This window comes from Arvicanthis niloticus, unplaced genomic scaffold (genome assembly GCF_011762505.2).
Source record: "Arvicanthis niloticus isolate mArvNil1 unplaced genomic scaffold, mArvNil1.pat.X pat_scaffold_587_arrow_ctg1, whole genome shotgun sequence".
Taxonomy (NCBI): domain Eukaryota; kingdom Metazoa; phylum Chordata; class Mammalia; order Rodentia; family Muridae; genus Arvicanthis; species Arvicanthis niloticus.
The window spans coordinates 56606-64669 of record NW_023046209.1 but is presented as its reverse complement, the minus strand read 5'-3'; positions in this window follow the sequence as shown (position 1 = coordinate 64669).

Genomic DNA, 8064 nt, shown 5'->3' with positions numbered 1-8064 from the left:
TCTACTTCCATTTTTAGATCCTGCATGGTTTTGTTTAATTCCTTCTCCCGTTTGTTTGCATTTTCTTCCAATTCCTTAAGGGATTTTTGTGTTTCCTCTTTAAGTGTTTCTATCTGTTCTTTGAGAGTGTTATTTATGTCTTTCTTAAAGTCCTCTGTCATCATCATGAGAAGTGATTTTAATTCTCAATCCTGCTTTTCTGGTGTGATGGGGTGTTCAGGGCTTGCTATGATGGGGGAACTGGGTTCTGATAATGCCATGTAACTTTGGTTTCTGTTGCTTACGTTCTTGCGCCTGCCTTTTGCCATCTGGTTAAATCTAGTGCTACCTGTACTTCTGTCTCTGATTGTAGCCTGCCTTTCCAGTTGTCTCGCTTTTGTTTGGTTTTCTAGGGGTCCAGATGTCTCTGTGATTTTTTCCAGCTGCCCTGATAAGGTGTATCTCTAGGATGCCTCAGGATATGGTGCCTCCAAGGTAGCATCCAGCTAGTTGTCTGCTGTTCTGGGTGCCGTGTCTCCTCTTGGATATCTCAGGATATGTTGTCTGACACTGAGTTCAGTTGTTCCTCTGTGGCTCTGGGTTGAGTGGACCTTCCATGTATGTCTCAGGCAGAATCTGGGGTCCACACAACTGCAGACCTGGCAGAGGTCTGGTCTAGGCCTCAGACCCGGGAGATGGGCAGAAGGGGGGTGCTAGCAGCAGGGGCGGGGGGGGGAGGTATCTGCTGGATTCTGAGCACTCAGGGCACCCAGCTATGAGCTCAGGGTAGTATGTGGGTTTTCCTACCTAAAGCTGTTTGTGGGATCCGTGGAGCCCCCAGAATGTGTCTGGCAGTGGTAACCAGGGTGCACTCACCAGCAGGCCTCAGATCGGAAGAGGGGGCGCACAGAGGAAGGGGAGTGCTAGTGCTGGCTGTGGGTTCTATGCATCCCCCAGAATGTGTCTGGTGGAATCCGGGGTGCACTCACAAGCTGGCCGGGCAGAGGTCCAGCCCAGGTCTCAGGCCGGAAGAGGGGCGTGCAGCGGAAGGGGAGTGTTAGGGCTGGCTATGGGTTCTATGGATCCCCCAGAATGTGTCTGGTGGAATCCAGGGTGTACTCACAAGCTGGCCGGGCAGAGGTCCGGCCCAGGCCTGAGGCTGGGAGAGGGGCACGTGGCAGAAGGGGAGTGCTAGGGCTGGCTATGGGTTCTATGAATCCCCCAGAATGTGTCTGGTGGAATCCGGGGTGCACCCACAAGCTGGCTGAGCAGAGGTCCAGCCCAGGCCTCAGGCTGGAAGAGGGGCACGTGGCAGAAGGGGAGTGCTAGGGCTGGCTATGGGTTCTATGGATCCCCCAGAATGTGTCTGGCGGAATCCGGGGTGCCCTCACAAGTTTGCCGGGCAGAGGTCTGGTCCAGGCCTCAGGCCGGAATGAAGGGTATCTTTTGCTTTATCCTGCAAAGTTTGTTCTATGCTTCTTGATCATATAAGGTAAGTCAGAACAGCAAGCTTTACACTGTCATGAGACATCAGAAAAACTTTCTTCTCTGAGATAAGCTTTGGGATCTCAGTCAACAGTTTCCTTCTCCTCCTCGGTGTCCTCGTGTTCAGTGGTGATTACAAGCCCCGACTTGCTGACCTGTCAATTGGCTTACTAGCCCAAATCCACCTAATGATGCTGCTGGTTGTTGGCTTCACAGCTATAGATATTTTCATGCTTTGGTGAGGATGGGATGACATCAGATGGAAATCACCTATCTGCTTTTTCAGTTTTTTTTGCAGGGTTTCTCTCTTTGTACTGCCTACTGGCTGAAGCTTCCAGGAATCACTCCCAGTCCCAGACACTCCTGTTGAGGAAAGTTCAAAAGGACATTATCTCCATATGACATTTTATGGATCTGGTTTGTTCTGTATTCCTTGTATTGATCCATTTCCATCAAGCTTTTCATCTCTCTTCTTGTATCTCCTAATATGATGTTAGACCACCTCCTATGTGTTACTGAATCCTCTTTTCTTGTACTATTTCCCCATACAATACCTATTATCCACATTGTTCATCTTCAGGGCAGCATTCTTGTTCAGTGTCATGGTCCTCTCCATTGTGTACATGATGGCTCTCTTGTGCTGGTACAGGAAACAGGCCCTGTATCTCCATGGCACCCGTCTTTCTTTAAAAGCATCCTCTGAGCAAAGCCACCTTGGAACGTCCTGATGCTCATGAGCTTCTTTGTGCTGATGTCCATGTTGGGCAGGTTTATCTCCTGTTCAAGACATCTGTTCACAGATATTCCTCTATTCTAGTCCACTCAGATTATTGTGAGCCACAGCTATGCCACTGCCAGTCCCACTGTGTTCATCAGCACTGTAAAATTATAAATGACCCTTCAATATCAACCCATGAGAGGACAGTGACTATTTGATTATTCAGTGATGAGTAAGAGTCCTTAAGATGAGACTACTTTGGCTTCAGAAACATGAATCACTGTAGCCAGACTTGTGGCTACTTTATGGGTACCTATTTCTACCATCCTTCTCCAACCCTTTAAACCCCACACTCCCAACACTAGAAGGAGAGAAAGAAAAGTAGATAGGAAAGAAGACCTCCACATCATTAGACTACTTCTTTCTGATTAGGAGTATCAAGTTCTTTGGGGGCAATTTTGATCTATGTCTGCCCAGATATCACCACCCAGCATCCAGCAACAGGAACCCGCAAACAGCAGGCAGCAGGAGGAGCAGCAGAGGCCACATTCTCTTTTGGGGCACCTGCATTCGTATACCCTCTCAACAGTCCCTGTAATTCCAAATGACATATAATTGGAAAATCTATGTGCAGTTGGCAGAATCACACCCCTACCAGAGCACAAGGCAAATCACAGTCCACTACTGTGGACAGTCTAAAGCAGCCCCATATCACATAACTAGCATCAAAACAAAGATATGTCTCATAACATTTCTGTTTTTAAAGAAACCAAAATTCTCATTACAAATCACTGTAACAAGCTATGTGGCAGACTTTCTCCAGGGGGATTCAGTTTACACAAGGATGTACAGTTCAGCCATAGAAGACTGCCAGACCTGCAACAGGGCTCCAGTACCTACTTTCTGAGTAAGGGTTTTCTGTTAGGTGAAAACTCCACATTTATAGGTTAAGGAGATTTTAAGGGGCAAGGTTGCTTGATATGTAGAAACAATTACCCAAGCACAATACACTACATTTCACAGTGATGTGAGGTTTGGTTAATGCACACATACCTCTAATAGCAGGTCTGAAGGACAGAGAAGAAGGAGGATCCCTGGTCCTGCATAGACAACAGGCTAGATCAGGAATTAGTGAGAGACTTTTTCTAAGAAGAATAAGGTAGACAGTGAAGGAGGACTCTTGTGTAAACATGAACAAAGACACACACACACACACACACACACACACACACACACACACACACACCCTCAACAGTTAAATAGTGAACAAGACATGAATAAAGACAAAGGTTTGACATTTTTTTCAGGAAACCAATTTCCTGAAAAGTGTTGTCTTCCAGTGTTCTTATTTGGAAAGATAAATTAAATGTAAGAATCTACTTAATTTTATTTTCATGTTATTTAGTGAAAGTATCTTGTCACTCAATAACTTAGGAGAAGAATTTGGAGAAGTTCACAATCCAAAAATGACACTCATATCTATGAGCAGTGATGTCACTGTTCATGCTTTGATCCCATAACTGAGCCTCTAGGATCATTTAAAGAAATAATGTGAGCACTGCATGATGCAAGCAGAGCATCTGGAGAAGGACTGTGACCCATCCTCTCTATATCCTGAGCTGGTCAAAGATGCTGATGTGGGTTCGCTAACACACTGAGAGTCATGAATGACTAATAGAGAGAACATCTGCAGAGACATAAAGATTAAGAATATGGGTAGAAATGAATAAACTATTATTAGGAAAGTGTAAAAACACTAACAGATCCAAATGTGTTGGCACATGCCTATGATGCTAGCATGTGGTTTAAGTACAGAGGCTGGCTAGCTCCTTAAGTTCAAGGCTATCCTGGTATATGCTGTGAGTGGTAGGCCAGCTACAGCTACATGGTGAGACTGTGTCTAAAAGAATTAGGAGACTTTCTTGCTTTCTTACTCCTGCTCTCTCCCCTTGCTCCTGCTGCCCCTCTTTCCCCATTCCCCCCCCCCCCATCTCTCTCCACATGCTCATGGCCAACCTCTACTCCTCTACTCTCTCTGTCTGTATTTCGCTGTCTATACTACTTCAATTCCCCTTCCATTCCATAAATAAACTCCATTCTATACTAAAAAATAACAATCCTCCAAAATGAGGAGAATATTAATTTTCGCCTAATACTCGGTTTCTTCTACAATCACATTACCATCTATTCTGTCTATTTTATTGTTGACATTAGTCAGGAGTTGTTTAAAGCATTCTATTCAAATTATAATGTTGGGAATATTAATTACTCCACATGACATCCTTAGACTTGTTTTCTTTTTTGAAAACCACATCTCTCCATGTAGTGAAGGCTAGACTTTAATTTAAAATCTTCCTGCCTGCAACTCTGGAGTTATCATGTTATTCAGGCATCTGTAGTGCACCATTAGGGCTTTAAATACAGGCACTGTGTCTCTCTTGTACCAAGGCTCACAGTGCTTTTGGTAACTATGTGTTAGATCTGTGGGATTTGAAACAAAATGCACATTGTTTCAGAGCCTGTTTCTGCTTCTGTCAGTCAAGAAGATACTGATAGTTCTTGCTAACCATGGAGCACAGCACAGCTTGACCTTGGCTATGTTCTATCTGCCTGGTCACCTGGTTCTCCAGGGCAGCACAAACTCTCTGCATTCCATCTAATTTCTTCAAAATTTATTTTAACTCACTCACAGCTAAAATCCTGTAACTAGGAGTTTGGGAATGTCAGAAAACACAATCAACACTACCTTGAAACCATAGACCAACCCCATGAAAGACTGTCTCTCACACATTGCATAGGGAGGAACCACAAGTGCAGAGGAAAATTATGTGAAGACAAGGAGTCCCGCATCTCAGAAGAGAGCATCACAGTGAAGGAAACTGGTCAGAATTAAGTCTAAGAGTAAAATGAAAAAAGTTAGGGCTGTCTGTTTGGTGCAAACTTTCTGATCTGGCAGATGTGGCAAGGGAGCTCAGATAAAGTTTGTGCTCAGCCTCCCAAGATAGCTGTTATCCAGGACAGGGTGACATAAAGGTAGGGATGATGCTCCACTGGGATTTCCATGCTCTTCAGTGGGAACTTGTCACCTGGGACAGACACTAAACTTACAAGCTGTAGAGATGCATTAAAGACTCCACTCCCCTATGCCTGCACAGGATCTCCTCAGGCAGAGTTCTCCCAGGCTATGTCCATCTCGGTAAGTGCTCTGCACCAAGTGCAGAATCAGAATGTGGTCTGGACCTAGCAAGGCTGAGGGAGGAAGAGCTTGGGGGCTCCAGGGAGGTTTTCAGTATCTACAGATGAGACCCTAAGCTCTGATGTCCCCTCAGCACAGGAGATTGTGTTTTGCACCACAACAAGGGTGTGTTCTTCCTAAGATATTTATTTCTCTGATATAAAACCTCTTAAAATTCAATTTGATCTCTCTTTCTTTTAGTTCTTTCTTTCTTTCTTTCTTTCTTTCTTTCTTTCTTTCTTTCTCTCAACTCAATGACACACATTGATTTGGTAAGCCTACAGTTAACACTTGTTATGCATATGATCAAAACTTTTAAAAGTCCTACAACCACTATTTTATTAAATGTTTCTCATTTGGTATCTATTATTTTTATAGGTCAACTGTTATTGAAACAAGTGGTTTACAAAAATATGGGTGGCTATTTCATCAGAATTAACTATAAAGAAACCAATCCATTGTTTACTAGAGCTGATAGAGGCCAATCTCCCACAACAACAGCCTGTCTGTTAATGTTTGATCAAGGTACTTCACCCATTTATTTATTTAGTTTCAAGTACTTTTTTAATTAAATAAGAATGTCACTTTGCTCCTTCTATCTTTGTCTCTGAAACCATTCACATATGCCCCACTCAAATTCACTGACTTTATTCTTATCATTTTATACACAAAATATGTATGTGTGTATACATATAAATGCATTTTTGTTTGAGTGTAATATGGTCCCAGGGCTGACCACCTTGTATTGGATAAGCAATAATGATGCTCATACTTGGGAGATGCTAGTTCTTCCTCTCCCAGGAGACTCTAGCAGCCTGTAGTCCTTTGCCTAGGGCCAGTACCTGTGAAAACTTCCCTTCCACATTAGCTTGTCTGTTCGTGTTGACATTGTTCCAATCTTGGTTTTGCCACCATTTCTAGGAGAGACTATTTATTGCCAACTTCCTAGAATTCTGGCTCTTTCAATCTTTCTGCTTCATCTTCCTAGATGTTCCCTGAGCCAAACAAACCTGCAGGGGCTGTGATGTAGACTTGTCTGTTGTTGTTAGGCTCCTCCACAATCTCTAGATCTCTGTGTTGTGTGCAGTTGTGCTGTCTTTTATCGTCTACATTTGCCTTAAAGAGGAGCTTCTTTGAGGAGGGTTAGTAGCCTTGCTTATCTCTAGGTGTAAGGCCCAGAATATACTTTGGAATTGTGCTGGTCTATAAAAGTGTTGGGAATAAATTGCTTTCTAAGGTTCATGTCCTTACTGGTCCCCAGAAACTGGCTGTTTCTAGAACTATTGATGATTTCCCTACTGTTGAGGGAATTGGTTTTTACATCCAGTCATACAGCTCTTGATACCGCCAAGGGTAAGTGGTTCTACTGCACATTTATGGCCAGCTTGCCACGCTTCTCTTTGTTGTGGTTCTTAAATGTTGCAGCCTGATAGGACTATACTGATTCTGTCCCTCCTTGAGCAGCTTGTAGATGATTTTCTTGTACCATGGAAGCTAGACCACAGCAAGAAGGCTTTCAGGTCAGATTCAGTCAAATAACCCATAACCTGTGTTGTAAGTGTGGCATCTCCAGTACCTAAAACCTCTGAGAAGCAACCATGGCTTTATCACTAGTCTATGTTGTTCTGAGAATCACTGGACTACCCCGAGCATCCCTGGGTATTCTGTACTTTTTTGGCTAATATCCAATTATTAGTGAGAACATACCATGCATGTTCTTTTGGGTCTGAGTTACCTCACTTAGGATGGTATTTTCTAATTCTATTTATTTGCCTGCAAAACTCAGGATGTCTTCATTCTTAATAGCTGAGTAGTATTCTATTGTGTAAATGAACCATCTTTTCTGTATCCATTCTTCTGTTGTGGGACATATAGGTTGTTTCCAGCTTTTGGCTATCACAAACAAGGCCACTATGAAAATACTGGAACCCCTACCCCTGTTGCATGGTGGGACATCTTTTGCGTCTATGCCCAAGAGTGGTATAGCTGGATCTTCAGGTAGATTTATTTCCAGTTTTCTCAGGATTTTCCAGATTGATTTCCAGAGTGGTTGTTCCAGTTTCCAATCCCACAAGAAATGGAGGATTGTTCCTCTTTCTCCATATTTTTTCCCACATGTGTTGTCACCTGAGATTTTGATCTTAGCCATTCTGATTGGTGTAGAATCTCAGTGTCATTTTGATTTGCATTTCTCTGATCACTAAAGACTTTAAACATTTCTTTAAGTGCTTCTGAGCCATTTGAGATTCTTCTGTTGTTAATTCTCTGTTTAGTTCTATACCCCATTTTCCTATTAAACCACATATTTTAAAGAAGTTTTATAAAAAGTTGAATGTGACCCCATAATTTGTTTTGATCCTGACATACAGGTGCCAGATTCCCAAGGTCCTCCCACAAAGGACAACCACACATGACTGCAATGGACCTACCAGTGTTCACTCAGGAGTGCTTTTTATTCTCAACCCAAAGTCAGACATTGTTAAATTGTAGTGTCAAGCCTCAACCCCTGCTCAACTTGCTAGAAATTGTTCCCAAGTACACTGTGCCTTTGTAGTCCCTAGAACTGTGAGTCCTCAGTTATGATACAAAGGTCACACTTCCTGCTATAAGCACACATATCCAGCTTCCTGAAGAAACACTAGTCATG